Source organism: Apus apus, chromosome 3 (genome assembly GCF_020740795.1).
Source record: "Apus apus isolate bApuApu2 chromosome 3, bApuApu2.pri.cur, whole genome shotgun sequence".
Lineage (NCBI taxonomy): Eukaryota > Metazoa > Chordata > Aves > Apodiformes > Apodidae > Apus > Apus apus.
The window spans coordinates 32,791,066-32,811,883 of NC_067284.1; positions in this window are offsets into that span (position 1 = coordinate 32,791,066).

Consider the following 20,818-nt stretch of genomic DNA (forward strand, 5'->3'; position numbering starts at 1 on the left):
GAGTTTATAACAGAGGGGCTAGAGAAGGGAAGGCAATGAGTGGTCAGATCGTTGCCAGAAGGATGTTCTGTGGGAAAAGGAGGTCAACTGGGAGTCTGGGGGTGCAGTGTCACACACAAAGCCTGGCTCTGGGGAAAGAGAGGTGGCAGAGAAGATGCTTTGCATCTGAGGCAGGTCTTGGAGAAAGCAATGGGGACTGGATGCTGAGTAGAAGATGGGGGACCAGAGTGTGAAATTAAATAGCCCGAAACAAAACACTAAACATGTGAGATGGCTGAAGGATGTAAGGCAAGGACCTGCCATAATTTTGCTCTGACCTGGCAGAACACACTTTACGGAGCTCTCCCCCTGGGCAGGGAGGCCAAGGCACGCGCAGTGGTCATGGGGTAATATACAGACAGGTTAAAGGCAGCTCCAGCTCTCCCTGTGCACCATGTGGCTCCAGGTACTGGCACATCTCACATGCATTGGTGCAAGGGGCTGTTCCAGCTGGAGGAGAGACAGGAAATGACTTTTGACCTTGGCCCTGCTAACTACACCAAGGAAGTCAAGTCCCAAGGTTTGACTCAAACTGCTTCCTTGAATTAACCCAACCTACATAGTTTCATCCCGGGAAAGAGCATTCCTGTAGTTACACTGCTTTTTGGGTAAGATGTAAGTATCTTGTAAAGCTGAGGAGGCATCTGGGGTTTTGGGCTGGGTGGAGGAGGCGTCGTCAGCCCCTGTGGGCTGTGGTGGGGCTGTTCCCTGGGGCTCACCAGGACACGGGGCTCAGCTTGCCTTTTCCTGGCCTGTTTTCTCAGACTGCAAGATGCAGCATTTCTGAGTTCCCCCCAGCATGGGCTCCTGGGGGCTGCGGCTTGAGGCTCACCGTGTGTGGCACATCCCTCCTCAAGGGCAAAGGCTCTGCAGGCATCAGGGACAACAGCATTCCCAGCAATAAGTGAGCCAATTCTTCCTCCTCCTCCATCCCTGCAGGCTGCCTCTGAAAAACTGGAGCCTCCTGGAAAGTTTCCTGGCTGCCCCCATGGAAACAGTTCATTCCAGGGCAGTCCCTCAGATTTGCTTGGAAGCAATGCTGGCTCCATAAACTTGCTGTCAAAGTGAGCCAAACGCCTCGTGTTCTGCAGCAGCTTCGTGCTGGAGCCAGGGAAGTGTTTGAGCAGGGGTGACCCCAAGTACTGCTGTGGCTTAGCAGTGACATTGAAGGACTCTGAGGCTGTTCAGTGATATTTCCCTGCTGCAAAGATTTCAGGATTGCTGATAATTAAAGAGAAGGTTTTCCAAAAGTTAAAGGACTAATAAGCACATGGCTTCTCTGGAAATTCTATGAAAATCGGCTATCAACTTCCTCTTCACAATGGGTTCATGGCTTTTAACAGTCTCCCAGCAGGGCTAGTGGATAATACCTTGGCTGCTCTTCAAAAGCAAGGGTTGGAAGTGTGTAGTGCAAGTGCCAAGTCTGGCATGTGGATCAATTTTGGGTGGCCCCCAGCCAGACCGGCAAGGAGCCAGGAACCTCCACATCCAAAGTGCAGCACTGAGAAGGCCAACAGCGCTGGCTCTTGGCTTCTCCCAAGTCGTGTGGTAGCCCAGCAGCTCTTCTGGAGGACGATGTTGGAGTTGCACAGTAGGTGGTCTCCTCTGACTCCTCCTGTGCTGGCACCCTCTGCCTCTGGTCTGGGAAAGAAAAGGACATATCCTGTATGTGAAGGTTGCCTGCCTACCTCTGTCAGACAGCACTCTTCAATCCTGGCAATCCTTTCTTCTGGTAAAAGAGTTAATTATGAATGGGGTCCTGAACAACCTGATCTAGTGGGAGGTGTCCCTGCCCATGTGGGGGGCATTTGAACTAGGTGATCTTTAAGGTCCCTTCCAACTCAACCCATTCTATGAATATATATGCATGCATACACACACACCTATACTTATACACACTAACATTCAAGTCTTGCCCAAACCATCACATTTATTTGAGGAACATGGGATTATTTTAAGATTGCTGTTATCCATTGAAGCCTCTAGCACTGATTTATCCTGCCATGGTATTTGACCAGACTTCCAAGAGCAAAGACCAAAGTGGAGTTGAGACATGCAATTGCCTGGACAAAATGTGACTTTCGGATCGTATTTTCAGATTACTTATTCCCTGAAGATAAGAATAAACCAGGCTGACTCTGTCTCATCCCATGCCTCATCCTATCTCCAGACTACAGGTAGGATTGTCATTCAGCTCTCTGCTGACAGTCTTTTATGTGTGAAGGGACAAAGCACATGAAAAACTACAGCCAGCTCCAGCCATGTTGCTTGTTCCTTGCCTTGTCCTCAGCCCCTGGTCACTGTGGGGTGGTCTCAAAGACCTATCCCACACCTCATCCCAACCTCTAAGTGAGACCCCATGGTCCCAGGCTTTCTTCCTACTGAAGCCAAGGGCTTACTTCTCCTCTGTGATCCAGAGCCTGAGATTTTTGCTTCCTTGGGTCTTTGCTCTCTGGCTTCAATCCCTGAAGCAACCGCCTGGCCAACGGACAGATCTTCATGGCTTTAGCCAGTGCAAGGACCTGCACAGCCCATCCCTCACCCTCGGCAGCATTGGTGCAAGGAGGGGATGGGGAAGAATGAAGATAGATACCAACATACCCACTGCCCCCCAAACAGGCTGTCCTGGCAGGAGCAACACCCTGAGAAGTTCCCCACACCAGCATTTGGGAGGGAGAATTCTGTCCAGATTGTTGAGCCCACTGAGGCATGATGGGCAGCTGTGGCACTTCCAGTAGTTGTTGCAGGAGCACCAGAGAGGAAACATACCAGGAGTTTCCTTGCTGGGTAAAATAACAGGCTCCCTCTGGTATAATAAACAAAACAGAACCTGGGGAGCTCTGTTTTTTCAGGTTTTTGTTCCCACCAGAAATTTTCTAGGCTATTTGCAGTTAGTTCATTGAAAGCTGACCTTGTAACAATAAATAGCACACCACATGTGTTAAGGTTTTGTCTTCTTTCCTAATACTTGCTGTATTTTCAGCAAGTCTTCAGTAGGGATAGGTAAGGTCTCCTGGCATAAGAGCTCTGGAAAGCTACAGGGGTTTTTGTGGTCATCTGCATTAGCCACAATGAAGATTAAAATTCAAAGTTGAAACACTTAATGTCAGAATGAATCTCTCTCACTTGCTCACTGACTACCAGGGTGGTTTCTCCTATGCTGTCCAGGCACCTGAAGGTCCCCCCATGGGGTACCCATTTCCCTGGGATGTGGCATGGAGAGATGCTATGAATTCCCAGTAATCCTTCACTGCAGCACAGATGCTGGCTCACTGCTACCAGCATCTGAACACTCCTGCCTTGCACCATGAGGTGAGTGTTTGGAGCAAACCTGGAGATCTTGGTGCAGATTTGTACTGGGGATTTGTTAGAAGCAGCTCAGTGAATGTCCATTAAAAGTTTATTTAAGTTTCGAAACAGCTTATGTGGCTTTTGCCATGCTCTAAGAAGAGAGTAATAAGATTTGGTCTCCATGGAGCAAGCGGGAAAATCTTCAGCTTTCCCACTGCAAACTGCTGGACTGGTGTTACCCTTCAGTGAACAGGTTTATTTATTAATCTGCTTTTCTAGCATTAACTTGTGTGTCACAAAGGCAATGTGCACATTGCTCAGATCAGAGCCAGCCTGAATCACCTGGCTTTCCAAACCTTTTCCCAGATGTTGTCTTCACCTGGATTTTCAATCATAATTTTCAATTTTCTACATTTCTGACCCCAAAATCCTGCAAAATTTCTTTCTAATTTGGACAGTTCTTCAGACTCTTGCTTTGGTGCAGAGTCCTCATGTCCTGTGAGTCTGAGCCACATCCTGACCTGATGTGCTATGAGATACAGTGTGTGGAAAAAGCTGGGCTTGAGAACACAGCACAGAGCCAGCATTTGTCTGCTTGGGGACCCAAAGGGAGAGCAGGAGGAGGGAATTGGCTTTGCTGCCACAAACTGTCCAAAGAAAAGTAACTGCAAGAGAGAGGTCAGTGAGACACAGAGAGGAAAGGTCCAAGAAGCTGAAGTAGAAGGTTGTGGTTAGGAGTTAATCTTTTGAAGCCAGCTCCATCTCAGTTGACCATCAAGATGCTGCCACATGCTGAGCATCCCTTTCACCGGCTGAGATGAGCTGGAAAGGTGGATGCTTCACAGCAGGGGAGACCAATTTCCTTGCTGAAGAGCCATCCTACAGCAGGATGGGGCCAGGGTGCAGCGGGGAAACCACAGCTGGAGGAGGGATGGAGGTTGCCTCTGTGTAATTAGTGGAGCTGGGTTTTGGCCCAAGGTTGGAGTTTGACTCATCTAATTGCAAAAAACTGCTGAGAACAGATGTTTAAATATAAAAGCATCTTTTTTTTAGGAGTGTCTTTTCAACACATTCTGGGTTTTACTGCACCCTAAGCATTGTCAGTACACTTTTTTCCTCCCCGCTTCCCACATTTTAAGGGAAGGGCTCTGCTTTGTTCCAAAACATAAGAACAAAGACCCAGCCTGGCTAGGAGTGACATTTTGTGTGTTTCGCTGTTCTGCAGTCTTTCCTTTGGGAGTGCAGAGGCTGGTGCTGTGGGGTTGCTTCTGCAAGCAGCAGCTGCAGCTGGTTCCTGCCCGGGCATCCCTGCCTGCTGGAGGGAGAGGCAGCTGTGACACAGCTGGAGTATGATGGTATGTCCCACGTGAGCAGCTTGTGTGCTGGCAAGACAAACCCCTTTGTGCTGAGTCCCTGTGTGAGGCTCAGACTATGGCCCAATGATGAAAAAAGGTTGACTCCCAGTGTCATCTGCACTAGGGGTGGGATGCTCTTGGCCATCCTGCAGGTGAAGCACAGCAGCACCCGGACAAGTCGTGTCCACCTGGTGATGTGACATTCTCAGCAGTGACTTAAAACTCAAATTTCAAGTCAGTGACCATAGTATGGATGTAGTTACCAAGGCTGGGGGATAATTCAAGCTGTCTGCGTGATGTTCACACTTCACTGGTAGCATAAATGCCCCACTGGCCCCACTCAGCTCCTTCGGGTTTGGCCCAGCTTCCTCATTTCAAGCACTGGCCCTTCCCACTGTGACTCCTAACTCTGCCATCTCTACAAACAGGGATGCCCTGTGGACCTCGTGGCTCTTGCCCCATTCCAGATGGGCTGCCCTTCTGCAGAGCCTGGCTGGGCTTCCTGCTGTGACCCTGTCCTTCTCCTGTCTTTGTCCTGGTGCTTGAGGTAGGACTTTGTGGGTAGCCTTTAGAGATGATTGCTTCTAATTCTGGTGGGAGAAGGCACCAAGCTGCAGGAGCACTTCCCCATCTGCCTGCTCAGCACAGCCTGGTGATGCTTGTCTGGAGAGCAAAAGGCAGCAGTCACATTAGGGGTTGCTGTGGGTCCCCTTCACCAAGCTGAGCCACCCAAATGATAGAATCATAGAATTGTATTGGTCGGAAGAGATCTTTCAGATCATAAAGTCCAACTGTTAATCCAGGACTGCCATTCCACCACTAAACTATGTCCCTGAGCACCACATCGACAAGTCTTAAATATCTGCAGGGATGGTGTCTCCATCTCTCCTCCTCCACCTCCACCCCTGCTTTCTGTTCCAGCCTGATAACCTGCAGCCTTGCAAATGAGGTGATGGGGGATTAAGGACAAATGTTAACTACTGTGACTTGAGACACTGTTAGTTTTGCTGATCTCCAGCCCTGTGCCCTTTATCACCACCAAACTGGGGCTCCTGTTATTAAAGAAGTACTCTGCTATTCACCTCTACGGAGCTAGGGTCAAAGCCCTGTTTGTGCAGGAAAGCCTGCTAGAGAGACAAGGCCAAATATAGATGCAATCAAACTTGTTTAACTGCAGGGGGGGTGAGGGGAGAATAGCTGAGGTTAATGCCTTACCAGCAAGTGATAAAACTGTCCTGGTATTCAGACACATCTGAGCTATGGGGCTGACCGGGTTACCCCTTGGCAGCAGAGCTGTGCTGACTGTCCCTCTGTGCCTTCAGCCCACTTTAGGCTTGAGCCAAGCCCGTGTCTCTCCGATGAGAGAGCATGCACTTGGGTAATGTCAGGTTTTATGGCTCAGACCATGGAATAACTTGCTGAGTGGCTGTAAGGGGATCCGGCCTGGTGCCTTCATGGTATGTATGTATGACCTATCCTGCTGGTAGTAAAGCTGTGTCTTCTAATGAGCTCTGGAGACGAGGCAGGTTTTTTAAGAAAAATCTCTGAAACTGGTCTGTGATAGACCACATCCAGCTCCTGGGTGGGATGGAGGAGGTGATGGAGGGTGGACCACCCAGCCAGATGGCCTGGGGGAGGGGAAGGAAAGGACTTTCCAGGGCTTCATCTCAAAAGGGCAATGCACACCAGATCAGATGGCTTGTGCTGGCAGTAACAGTTGTGGAGAGACTTTCCTTTCATCTACCCTGGCTTTAAAGAGCAAGAGTGCTTTTACCTCAAGGGGAAGCCTTTGCATTCTTCTGGTTGAAAGAACCAGTAGAATTTTTGGTATATCACATTTGAAGAGACTAATGACAGGGAAGTTTTAAAAAGCATTTCCTTTATATAAAAAGTCAAGCCTCACAGCATGCAGCTAATGTACAATGTACCTTTCAGCGTGTAGCTAACGATGCCAGGCTGTGCTATTCCAGAACACAGGCCTGAAGTTTGGGAGCACAGGGGACGGGTGTTGCCTACAGCTCTCTGCTGCTGGGAAGTTACAAGAGGGAAGGAGGAGAGGTAGGATTGCTCGCTCAATCTCTCCAAAAGCATGTGCTACAGATCCAAACCTTTGACTCCTGTAAACTCAGTGACTGCATCTTCTCTGAGAGCCAAATATGGAAATACAGATTTGACTGGGAACAGAGATGAGGAAGTAAGTACTGCTAGCAAGGAAGATTTTGCTTTTCCAGCTCACAGAGGAGAATAAACTCCAGCAAACTATGGTTCAGCTGGATCTTCCCTTGGAAACATGGAGCCATTTCAGATGCCCTAGAGGTATCCCATCTGGAAGGGTCTCTAGTCCAACCCCCTGCTCAGTGCAGGGCCAGCTAGGTCAGGCTGCGCAGGGTCTTGTCTGGTTTTGAGTATCTCCAAGGATGGAGACTCCACATCCTTTCTGGGAATCTTGCTCCATTGCTTGACCATCTTCATGGTAAAAACTTTTTTGCAAAACTTTTTTTTTCAAAATTTCCCTTGTTCCATCATATGGCCGTTGCATCTTGTCCTGTTGCTGAGCTCCTTTGAGAAGAGTCATGGATGTTGTGACTGAGTAGAGCACTGACGCTGGTCTACGTTTAGGCAATCAAATTCCATCATGGAGGAGTTATTTTTTGTAATATGCATGCAGCCTGTCTGCACAAGGGGGAAAAAACCAGCACATGGCCCTGCTTCTGACCTGAGGAAACAACTGAATTAAACGATAATGCTTGTGTTTTTACCTTTCCCACAAGTGGGCTACTGAAAAACTCAGGTTCTTTGCTCGTGTTCTTTACCGTGGGCCTTGAACAGGTAACCACCAGGAGACCCTTGTCACCCAAATTTTCTTGTGACCCTGTGCCAGGTTTTCCAGAGTATTTTGTCAGCTACAGGACACAAAGCTGCCAAGTCCTGCTGGCAAAGACCTTCCCACTGGGAGGAGGAGGACACAACTGCTTTGCATCCCTGGCCCCCATGGTGCCCACCCAAGGCCTGGATCAGCCACATGCGGGACCATCATCCCAGCCAAGGGGGCTGGGACAGCAGTGTGTCCTGGACCTCAATTCCCTCCACTTCAGGGGAACTCAATGCCACACTGGGGTTCAAGTTCATCTCTAACAACTGCTGCAGGAAAATGTGGCAAATCCTGAGCTCCAAACTGGATGGTAAGTGCAGGAACACAGAGAAAAGTGTGGGGGGGATCCTCCAGGTCATCCAGCATTGTGTGAGGAGCATTGGTTGGCAAGGAAGGCCATACTCCAGTTTTCCAGAGGCATTGCTGGCCAGCTGCCAAATGAGTAGCCGGCATCACAGCAGTTCCAGTGGGAACACAAGCTGGAAAAGGTCCCTCTCTGCCTGTGCTGGCAGCAATTAACAGGGACAAGAATGAGGCAGCTCAGCAGAACAAATCACTACTCAAGTGGCTGACCCTGGACTGGACATCTGGGCTGGATGGTGAAGATAGGGCTGGCTGGTAGACTTGAGTTCAATACCCATGTTTGTATGAAGTTTTAAGCATCATAGGGTGGTGCACTGGAGGGAGAAGTCTGCTCCGGATCCACTGGACAGCTGGAGGTAGACAGGCATGTGTGTTATCATGGCCTTAGTGGATTTGTCACGTGTGTGTGGCTGAAGCTTGAAAACCCGAGCAGAAGAATTGGGGAGATGAGGCATCCTGTGACAGCAGACCCTGGGGAGCAAAGATGTTCTGCATGGAAAAGTAATTTCAAACAAAACAATGGGATCTGTGGAATGATTTACTCCTTATCTCCAATCTCTTGTGATTTTCTTCTACTGTTAATGTGTTTTTCTATAGGCCTGAACGGTTTATTACCATGATGCCAGGCATGACCTTAAATTAACTTCTGTTGCCTCAATTTAAAAAATCTGTGTACAATACCACCTGGACAACATCTCTGCAAAAATCCTTCCTTTTCTTCCTCTAGGGCTCTTGGCCCTGTTTAGCCAGCTCCAGGGTGGTATGAAATGTCTGTATCAGTTTTCAACAACACAGTAGTGCTTGCAGACAAGTTGTTTCCAAAACACAGGGAGAGGTTCCCAGAAGAAGGAGGTCAAGTGCCTCAGGTATTTCTAGAGATTAGTACTCAAATGACATCTGACAGCAATCAAAAGGAAGCGTGTTTTTGCCCAGAGATATCAAAAGATACATCAGCTGAAGGACTTTAGTGATCTTCATTAGCAGACCATATGGGAGCTTGTTGTCATATCTGCTCTTTTGATCAGTTGTCTTGACCCCAAGAGAGACCAATGCCCAGACCTGGGTCAGTAAAGTGTTGCAATGAAAGAGAACTGCAGTTGTAACTCAGGTCTCACAATAAACAGCACAGATTTGGGTGTCTCTGTTGACCAGCCCTGAAAAATTTACTGGTTTTATCCCAGAAGGCACCAAATAATTTGTTTTTCCTCCACTCCTGTGTTCAGATAGCCATCTGAACCAGGCTTATTTTCAGTGAAGGCAGAACATCTTTGTTGCTTTCTTTCTTTTTAATTTTTTTTTTTTTTTTCAATACTGGGGATAAATAACACTCACTGCATCATAGACAGTTAGCTAAACCAAGTTGATTTAATGTCCCTGAGTCATGAACAAGTAAAACTTTTGCCTGCTACCTGCTTCTTCAGAGACATGTCAGGGCATCTATAAGAGCAGAGAATACTTACGTGGGAATAATAAGTTGCTTAATAGCAAGGATTTTTTTGCTGAGCTTTGTGAAATGCCCCACACACATGTTGGGTATTAAACTCCTGGAGACATTGCTGTAGCAGATGACACTAATTATTACAAAATGAAACTGTAAACACGTGGTTTCCCTGCAAAAGCATTGTGTAACCAACCATCAGTTAATTAAGCTTCCCTGCCCCTGCTGGGGTGGATGTGGCCATCTCCACCCTGCAAAGGGCAAAACAGAGAGCACAGAGGGGGTCCCTTGTCTGGTGTGAATGCTTCCCACATCCCTAGAAGAGCTCAGTGCTAAATCTCCTGCTCGATGTGGCTAGGTTTGGGGGTTGAAGTAAGCACAGACTTATTTAATTGAAAGTTTTGTTTGTTTTCTTTAAAACTGCAGTTACAAAGGCCATAGAAGAGGCAGCCCACACTTCCCTGAGCCACCAATGGGCTGTGCACCTTCATGAATAGATAGCAAGTTTTTGCTTTATGGAGCTCTGGGTCAGTGGTTGTTAGTGAACATCCACAGTGTTTCTGCAGGATCTCTCACTTAGGTGTAGTTACAGGCAAAGTAATGCACTTTGGTTAATGGATATAACTGCAAAGCTTTCAAAGCCTGTGTATAACAGAGCAGTGCCAATGTGATATTTGTGCTACTGTGATAAGGCTTCTCATAGGCCAAGGCAAGGCTTTTTTAACCACTTGCCCTCACAAACCAAGTGGGCTCTGTCTGCTGACGAGTAAAAATGTGAGAAAAGTGAGCAGCCAGGGCAGGGCTGCACTATGTCTGGCAACACAGGCCTCCAAGAAAGAGATGGAAAGTGGAGGATTTAATTGCAAAGTGCTAATGCTGAGACAGCCTGCAATTTTGTCCCAATGTGAGTGGTTAGTATGCTGTGGAGTAGGGCAAGGGGCTGAAAATGAGTATAGCCATTAGCATGCTAACTGCTGCTGTTTCATCTTCAGGATCTCATTTGACACCCCTGCGTAATAAGGATGGAAATAATAAATTGTGTGCTATAAAACCTGGTGCTTGGACTCACTTTGTGCTGACGGTGGTGCATTTCCCAGCCCACACCATGCGGCTTTCAGCTGAGTCAGTCCACAGCCCTAGTAAAAGCCTTCAACAGTTGGCAGAGTTTCAGAAGCTGCTTGGCTGAATGCAGATCTTCATGCTCCCTTTTCTTCTAAGGGGTCCCCAAAGGATCTTTGTGTTAGAGTTGTGAGCCTCAGCCTGTTGTGGCAGTAGGCTTGGTTGACTTTTGCAGACCTATTGAAATAGTAAGAAGACTCTTGGGGTCTATGGGAAACATGTAGTGAAAACCACTGGTGGTGTGTCTCTGGCCTTGGGCTGACAAAATTTGGTTTTGTTCTTCATTCTGCTGTTGATCTTCTCTGTGGCCAAATTTTTCTTTCTTTCTTTCAGATATGTTCTCTGTGTACAGCACCAAGCAGCATGGGGCCTGCTGTGCCCGCTGGAGATGTGGTTTGAGTCATGCAGCTCTTGTCCATGCAGGGATCTGAGAAACGTCCACACCTCAGCATTGGTGGCTGAGGGATGTGCATCTTCTAGATCACACTGCCCAAAGTGCAGGCAGAATGTGCCAAGCACTGGGCTCAGCTGCATGCTTGTGTCCCTCCCTACATCACTGAGTGGTGATGTCTCCAGCCATCTGAGAGTAGCCTTCTCTTCCCTGGGTTACTCTCAGGTGTGACTGGCACAGAGTGCCCTGCCACAGCACGGCAGCTGGATGTCTGGGCTAAGAGATATAGTATCAGCCACTGCCTCTGCCTGCTTTTTGCAGTATTTATAGCTCTCCATTGCCAAAGCAAACCAAATGAGGCCATAATCAATTATCTACCACCTCCAGAGATAGAGAAGTCCTAGGCCAAGGCTGCAGGTCCATGCGGGGAAACACTGCCACATTCCTGCAGTGCTTTGGATGCCTCTGCAGCAGGATTGCTTACAAATCCTGTAATCCATTAACACCGACTGCTTTAATATTGTACACAGGTTACCTTGATTTTATTAGCTATAAGGAAGGTGCAATGACTTTTAGAGTGTGCTGCTGTTACAGGTGTATCCTGAAACTGTCATTTTCAGGCATCAGGGGAACAAAGCCCCTTTTTAAGTTGGATTCAGTAATGTTTTAGAAATGCAAAGTAAATGTATATCATCTGGCAAGATACGAGAACTTCTCAGTGCTTTAATTTGTTACTTACCTACATTGCTTTCTTTAGCTTTTTTGTATTATTCAGATTTCTCTGTGAATTTTGAACATGGCTATTTAATAGTCTCTATTTTATATATTTTTAATCATACTGAAACAATGTCATAGGAACCTACATTGTGCTACAAACACAGACTGGTATCGACATGCTGAAGATTTCTATTGCTTTTCATATAGCTTTATTTTAAAAATTGGAAAAGGGAAAATCTTGTTTTTTTAAAAAGAGATGTGTGATGGTTTATTCATGCTAGTTTTGAATATTTGGCACAGGCATCTGTAAGAAAGTTCTTGTTCTCTTCAAGTCCAAACCTACTTACATTTCATGTTACCATAAATTAGCCTTTTAACCCTTACAAACCTGAGTCTGCTCATAAATACCCATAGGCTTGAGATTTGTGCATGCTCCTAGCAAGGGGGGTTCACAATGTGGAGGGTTACTGTGGCAGCAGAGCTCAGCTTTGGGAGGAAGTAGGATATGATGTTTTCCTTCCTTCCTTCCTTCCTTCCTTCCTTCCTTCCTTCTTAATTTTTTTTTACACTGATTACAGAAGAACTTCCAATAAAGGGGTTATTTAAGATTGAAACACAGCTTCTGTTAGCTCACCAGGCAAGGCTTTCCCCCAGCTCGTTTAAGATTAATTAGACTCAAAACCAGACTTTTGAAGGCATTTTAAGTAGAATAGTAATCAACTTGAGAATCTTGAAATTGTGAGCGGAAGACCCTCCACCCTCCCCCTGGTGAATAAAACACAGCCATTTAATGCTTAAAGAGACCAGTGAGCTTTCCTGGATTAGAAAGCTGTTTTTTCTAGCTTGCTGCCTAGAAGCTAGTTTGGCTTTAGGTCCAAAAAAAAACATAAAAAAAATATGCAGACTTCACCATGGTTTTTCTCTCTATAAACCCAAACTGACAGAAATATATTTTTTTTTTTTTTCATGATGCTAAATGTAAATCAACCATAACCAGCTGTACAATGTATAACAGAATGTAGTGGCTTGAGGAACAGCGAGAAGTAGCTATCTAAAAATATGCTCATAAAATGTCACTGCTGGAAGCCTGTGAAAAGGAGATAACACAGAACAGGGAAACATTTGTTCAGTTTGGTGAAAGAAGTCACTGTTTTCTGTCACCTCTGCATATTGTGATTCCTATGAGAACCTCTCCAACAGTGAACATCTAAATTGTGTTGCCTTTGGGAGTCAGGAGTAGACCCCAGGGGTGCAGCCCTCAGTGCTTTCATCTCTAACACTACACAGTTTAAAACACAGATGTACGTGGAAATTGGCCACTGCTTCAGCAAACACCAGACACCAAGGGAGGGTGAAAATCTGACTGTAACAGTGGTGCGTGCCTGGGAAGCTCTGTGTTTACAGCAGGACATGTCACCGATGGTACCCAGGGTGGTTGTTGCCCAGCACTGTCCCAAACACAGCCTGGATCAGACCCTGGTCTGCTGGGAGTTAACACCACCACTGACTGCTTCTGTTGGGTGGTTTGGCTACAGCCACCCAGTTTTGAAGGCCGTGTCCCCCTCTGCTTCTTGTAACCCCTTGAGTATACTGTGGCTGCAGCCCAGGAAGCAGCACAAGATGGGGTACCAGGCTTACAAGGTCCCTGGCAGCCCTGCCAGAGCCTCTGTGGGGACAGCCACCACCCCTGCACTGGGTACAAAATCCCTTGCTCATGGGATATGCCATTGCCCAAGACTACAGGAGCAGCTCAGAGCTTTGCAGTCTGCCAGCTGTTCCCAGCGTGGGCTTTGTTGTGTGCATGCAGACTCTGCACACTGTTGTGTGCAGGCAGAACACCACTGTGCACCCAACGCAGTGGGGATGGATGTGCCTCCTCCTGCTGCAGCAGCAACAGCCACAGCTGATTTTAGCCCCTGGTCTCAATTTAGCTGGCTTTGGGTAGCTGGAGAGGTGCTGTATCCACATCTCACGATAGCTGTGAAAGGCTTTCCAGGTTGGGAGCAGGCTCTAACTGAGTCTTGCAGTCCTTGTTCAAATGAAGCCATCTCCTTGAAACCAAAGGAGGGAGTCCAGCGTTTGGCCGAGCAATTGCACCGGCACTGCCTGCCTTCTGCAGGAGTGTGATGCCCCCCACATCTCTGCAAGCAGATAGGTGAGGCTGCAGGAGGTCTCATGAGGAATGGGGATGAGGATAAGGGATTGAGGTAAGATCATTTAGGATTGCGAGGAGATGATGGTTCTCCAGACTCCTGCCGGACTAGATATAACACCCCGACATAGCAGCAATAGTGGCAGCTATGTCCTCTGTGGGTTTGTGGCACTCCTGCCCCTTCATGGAGGGAGAAAGGGACAAAGAGTAAAAACCCTCTCAGGAATATGTGATGAGAGAGGTTTCTTTGCTCTCCTACCCTTGGATATTGTGATGTACCATGGGTTTCCCCACCCCATTTGTTTGAGGTTCTGCTGTTGTGGGAGGCTTTTCAAAGAGCCCTGAAAACGCTTCACAGCATTTTCTAGAGACAACCACAATCACCTCATCGCCTCCGGAAGCTGGTGATGCTTTGTTCCCAGCTCTCACCTCAACCTGAGGAGCAGTAGCTTACAGGGGGACAGCAGGTCCCTGTCTGAAATCTGGGCTAGGATCAAAAGCCCCAGCTGACTCTGGAGGCTGAGTAAGAGCTGGTGGAGGGAGCTGTCAATGGCTGCTCTGTGCTCCTTGAGGCCTGGACCATGGTCAAGGCAGGCAGCCAAGTGCTTTTTCTGGTGTGGCAGCAGGATGGTGGTTACTCGTTACATTGTCAGGTACTTGTATTAATGCCCAGCTGCTAAATATGTCTGGATTTGCTATATTTCCGTTCTGCCTCATCAGAGCAGATGATAGCTTTTCACCTCTCTCTGTGGTAAATGGAAGCAGGGCCAGCTGAGCACCACTGAGAGAGGTAATAAACTCCCGAGCAGTGATTGCTCCTCCAGTGTTTGCCAGGCAAGCCCAGTACACCTTTCTCTCCAATTTAACAAAACCTTGCATGATTTATGGCTGCAGTCACTTGGACTGACTTGAAAAATGAAGCAGGTGTGGGCCTTCCAAAATTATGGACTATGTTCCTCATGATCCCCGACTTCCCCTGGGGGTAAGACACTGGAGAAGATGCTGGCTTGATGCATTTTTGGGTGATGCAAATTGAATGTGTCTTTTTTAATGTTAAGCCAATTGACAAAGAGAGGCTGGAAACAGGCTCAGCAGCAAACTCCTGCCAGCTGATGTGAGCCATCTCCCAAAGCCCACCAGTGCATGCTCTGGTGCAGATGTATATTGTCAGAGAGCTGCTGCCACCAGCACAACCCCAAGCTCTGCTTCCAGGAGCAGAGTGCAGAGGTCTGAGCAGCCAAAGAGTTGGACAAGAAAAGCTGATTCCCCTCTAGCATTGCAAGAAAGGACACAGCGAACTGACAGTGTTTTTTATTAGTGCTTCCATAAGAGATTAGCATGAGCACATAGGAAAAGGCTTATTCTCCTCCTAGCAGCAGTGGGAGCAGGAAAGGTTTGGTCAGAGGTTAATGTGTATTTTCCCTAATAATTCACCTTACTGTGGGAGACAAAGGCCTGTGCTTTGGTCTCATCTGACAAGGACCATTCCTCTTGGCATTCCAGGAAGCGTGAAAGTGCATTTGTCGGGTGGTTGACTAATTCCTTGTGATGGCAGAGATCTGGGAAACTGGTGATGGCCTTCCTTCTGCTTTGTTTCCATGGCACATCTTTCTCTGGGCTTTGTGGTCATTGCTATAGGTTTACAAGGTATTGAGAGGTGTTTTGTAGAAGCAGTGTGAAAGGGCACACAGGACACGACTGATGCCTTTTTCTCTATATGTGCCAAGCAGATGGCTTTGACTGCACAGATATGACTGGGCTTGGGGAAGGTGGCAAGTGCTTGTGCTGAGATACAGCATCACATCGGGCCCAGGGCAAGGGGGGGATGAGGGAACCTTCACTCCCGGCAGTCCCACGCCCTGAGGCTCTGTCCAAGCTCTGGGGTATTTTAGCTGTACTACCACTTTCTTGCTTTCCTTACCCATCTTCTTATCTCCTACATAACAATAGGTGTGATAACAGGGAAATCACTTGGGGACAAAGCTACCAGTCCCCAGCCCTGCCTCCCACATATCACCCTGTCATGTAGATTCTCCCAGAACCAGCTGGCAGATGCTTTCTTAGCTGCCCTGTCAAGCACTGTACTGCAGGTCATTATTTAGTTGATAATAAGGGTTAGGACTGCAAGAAAGGACTCTTAAAACATGGTCAGAAAGAGAAAAACCCTAGCAGTGGTCATCTGTGAAGACACAGGAGACAGGCTTGTCTTGCAGGAGGTGGAAAAGGCAGAGCTGTAAGCAGAGATTTCTATTTCATGTCTTACTGTGATCTGAAATATTTCCTTCTCTCTCAGTAGCTGAAGATGTTGTTACCTGTGAAAGAAACAGCTGAGAAACTCCAAACCTCAAAGCTTTAACAAATACTAGTTTTCTGATGTTCCAGAGGGGAGAGAAGGGCTGCAACAGCAGCACCTGTGTGTGTAGTGCCTGTTTGCAGCTGGTGTGGCTGAAGTCAGCCCAACTCAGCTAGCCAGGCTGAAGCTTGCACCCCTTTTGGCCCAGCAGCTGGGGGAAGGGGAGAAGGTGATACGGAGAACCTGAGTGCAGGGGTGTGTGAATTTAACCCAGTGCTTATCTCCATCTCCGGTATTTCCTTTGCAAAGCAGTTTGATAATTGCAAGGACAAGATGGGGAGAGTGTGTTCTGCTTGGGGCCAGGGCAGCTGCTGGCAGGAGCTTGGGCCATTCTAGTAAGACTTCTAAAGAAAGGCACCAGGGCACGTGAGTTTCAGGGACACCAGAACAGAGAAAAGAGTTTTTATAAACTTGGGATTATTATTATTTTTTAATTTTATTTTTTCCTCTCTGGGGGGACGAAGGATTTTTAACTATTTGCATTTCCTTACTCTCTGTGCTATGTGCCTGCACACAGCCCTCCCAACCCCGCCCCTGGAGCTGTCTGCCTGTGTCCACGCACCGTGGGCGGGCCGAGGCGGCTGCAGGGAACCCGCAAAGCCCTCGGCACCGAGCTCTGCAGAGCCTGCTGGCACGACTGCTGCCCCCTCAGAGGGGCTGGGGGTGACACGCAAAAAATAGCACCTCTGGTTCCGGGGAGACTGTGTCCTCGGCAGCGAAGGCACTGATGGCTGCTGCTGCGGATGTTTGCGGGGTCTGCAGCATCCTCTCCTGGGCGGCATGGAGCTGCGCACGGAGCAGCTGTTTATCCGCCCGCCCCGGTCCTGCCTGGGCAGCCTGTCCCAGCCCGGGGGAGCGGCGGAGGAGCGGGACAGCCCCCCGGGCCAGCCCAGCGGCCGGGGCATTGGGAGGGCTGCGAGCTCCCCCTCCTGTCCCGGCCCGACCCGCTCCGGGGACAGGCACAGGGAAACGCTCTTCCCACACATGCGTCCCTGTGGAAAGATCTTGGGGGAAAACTCATCTCTGTCCTAAAACGGTTTGGGTTGGAAGGGGCCTTAAAGATCATTTAGTTCCAAGCCCTCTGCCCTCTGCATGGGCAGGGACACCTCCCACTAGACCAGGTTGCTCCAAGCCCCATTGAACCTGGCCTTGAACACTTCCAGGGATGAGGCATCCACAGCTTCTCAGGGCAGCCTGTTCCAGTGTCACAGAACCCTTGTAATAAACAATTTCTTCCTTTTGTCCAACCTAAATTTTTCAGTTTAAAACCATTGGCTCTTGTCCTGTCACTACAGGCACTGGTAGAAAGTTTCTTTCTTCTAAGTCCCCTTTATATACTGAAAGACCACAATAAGGTCTCTCTGGCACATTCTCTTCTCCAGGCTGAACAACCCCAATTCTCTCAGCCGTTCTCCATAGAAGAGGTGTCCCAGCCCTCTGTCTTATCGTTGTGCTTTCATTTCTGGTTTTTTGTACTGTGTTCAGGTGGCTGAGTTTAAAAATGGATTATCTGAACCAGCAGAAATATCTCTGGGTTGTTTTGCTTGCTAAAAGAATAACTACTGCACGTGGTGTCTGGGAACTGGAAGACCAAAATGCCTTCATTCATGCATCCCTCAGGAAGTTACCCCGGACTCTTCAGAGACCTGAGCTGAGACCCAGGGCTGTGACTGCTGTCTGTCCTTGCTGCCTTCTAGCAAAGTGTCTGATCTCCATGCTCTGGTCTCTCTGCTCCTGCTCCCCACCTCTTGCATGTCTGCTCTGCTAACCCCTGTGAAATCTTGTTTCCCTGCCAGGCAGTGCCCAGAGATTGCCAGGAAGGATTGTGGCTTTATTGGACTGGATTGTGAAGTCTGAAAGGCGCAGTTCCTCTGCACCTTGTGTCCTCGCCCCTGTGCAGCTTTGCTGCTCTGAGGTCTGTGTCTCTGGTCATTAGCTTTGCAGCTGAACATTTCTAAGCTCTGCAGAGGAGATGATAGATAGATAAACTTGTAGTTGTGGAGCAGTCATCCCTTTTTTTGACTGTGACCTTAGGAAACCACTTCAAGCCCAGGCTGTCATGTATCTGTGTCCTCACTGCATGGAGCTGGAGACATCGGGTCTTATGATAAGGGACATGTATCTGGGATGTCTAGTGGGAGGTGTCCCTGCCCAAAGGGATAACCTTTGAAGGTTCCTTCCAACCCAAACCTTTCTGTGGTTCTGTGACTATTGCCAGGGAAGGCAGGGTGTCACACATGGGGTATGGACTGCTTTTCAAAGTTGCTTTTGAGCTGGGATTTGAGGTACTGGATGCTAGATTTGAGGCAGCTTGGGGAAAATGAAGCTAAAAGTGGCTGAGGGAGCCTGGTGCTCAGTGGGACCAGCTCAGATGTGAGCCCTAGGGCCAAGGTGGGGAGGGGGCAGGATCCCAGGGGAAGAAGGGGGCAGGATCCCAGGGGAAAGAGGGTGCAAATTGCCTTCTCATGAGGAATTTGTGTGGCAGCACTGGAGAAAAGGGAATAGATGAGAACTTAAAACTCATGCTGAAAAATGCCAGAAAAAAAGGAAGGAAGAGATGGGTACAGCCACAGGGAAGGCAAACATTGCAGGAAACTGGAGACAAGATGCAATTCTGTAAGGCAGTGTAGGCAAAGAGCAGTTATATAATGCCTTGCTGTATCCACCTGTGATTGATCTAGGATGCTTACATAGTGGAAGCTTTCCCCATTCCTGCTAGGAAGGAAACACCAGTAACCAATTCAGCTGAAGAAACGTATCTGCTAACAAAACAAAATAATCCCTCTTCTTCCCCAAGGATTAATATGGGAAAGGAGGAGAGAATTGATCTGTTTAAGGGTTTTAGAAGGGAGTGTGGGAAATGCTGTATGCTTTAAATAAATTACTTGTGCCTCAGTTTCACTGAAAGTGCTAGAGGTCAGTGAACTCCCAAATGGGAGATGTGGTAACACGTGCTGGAATGGGTACAGTGGGTGTCTGTTGGCTAAGAGTTGTCTCCTGTTTTATATTTCTTTCTGCCAAAATTAGATGAGACCAGCTTGTTCTGCTGAAACATAATGCCAGTGATTGATTTATGAGTGTTTTCATTGTTAAAACTTTAAGATTCTTCTCCCCCTTTTCTTCAGTTGGGTGCATCAGCAGGCACAGCTGGAGGGAACTAAGCTCGGGCATGCCCTTGAGCTTGCTGTGCAATGAAAGAACATCTTGATGGATGCCAGACAAAAGGACTAATAAAATAATCTATCCTAATCGTTTTACCCTTGGTGAAACTTGCCAGTAACTGCTGAGCAAATAATAATGTGCGTGAATAAAACTGTCATGTGAGGTCTTGAAATCGTGACCAGGAATTGAGGAATATACCACGTCCCCAGGAAAGGTAATTCAATGCGTAATTATCATTGATGAGAAATACTTCCTTTCTGAAACCCACTTTCTGGTTACCGCTCAAAGCTGTAGGATTTTATGCCTTTTTTCCCCCCGTTGGTCAATTACAGCAGCTTGGTCAGTGTGATGATCAAGTCACTCCTCAGTTCTCTCAGTAGCACTGAATAATGCAGCTTTCTCCAGCATCCTGCTCCAAGGCAGGCTTTTGAAGTCTGCAGTCTCTCCTGGGGCTGTTCATCCCTTTGCTTCTGGGATTGGGCACAGTGAGTGGGTTTGGTTTGAGATAAGGATTACACATCTGGGTATCCAGATGCAGGTCTGTCTCATGTTGGATGGCTTGACTCAGTTGCCTAAATAAGGACATCGGTGCCATTTGAGAGGCTCCAGAGGTGCTGTGTGGCTGACAGGGGTGACTTGGGAGGTATGAAAGACATTTGGGGCTCAGTAAGGACAGGCAGGACACTTCAGGATGTCTCAAGTACCCTCAGTGCCTACACACCCCACTCACATGTAGACACCTGCCTGAGCCCCCTTGGGGCTGCCCCATGGATGCTCTCCCATGGGATGCAGGAGGAAAGCAGTGCTGCTTCCAGCTGTGACCCCTCTGCCTTTGCACTGGGGTCCTGGTTTGGCCCCTGACCACAGGTTTGCCTGGGAGGCTGCTGATGGAGCTGCTATGTATCATCACCCAGAAGCCCCTCTCTGCAGCAGCAGTACAGAATTTTGTCGGTGTAGTCTTCTGTTTTCTTCCCCAGTGTGTGATCTTGCAGTTAGGCTCATTAACACCGAGGACAGAGTGAGACAGGCTGCTTTTACACTCATTATTCTCCACCCACCACATCTACCACATGAAAACTTTGCAGACAATCTGAGCTATTAATGATATGCCTCTTCAATGACTTTCTACAATCTATCAGTTGACCTGTTTTAATTCTCTCAATGTCATGAAACAGTAAATCAAATGCACCCTTATAAAGCAAGGGATTACATTTGATCAGTGTGACTGTACTGCTGAAAGGATATAATGGATGCCAATCTTTTTTTTGTTTTCTATATCCCCATGCAGGCCTCTAAGTCATTTAATGTCAGATCTGCATCAATTTATCCTCCTGTGGTTACCACTTTGGATGCAAGTGCAGTAAAAAACATTCATTGTCCCCTGAATGCTGTAGACACTTGACTCTATCCTTCCAATTTCCATTTTACATATTTTTTTTCCCCCAGCTACAATTCCTAGGGTCAATTAATGCCTTCATACATAGGCATATGCCTATCTCATCTTTCACTTATTTGAATGCATTTGCAGTCTTTCCTACTACTGCCTGTTCGTGCACAGGAGCTGAC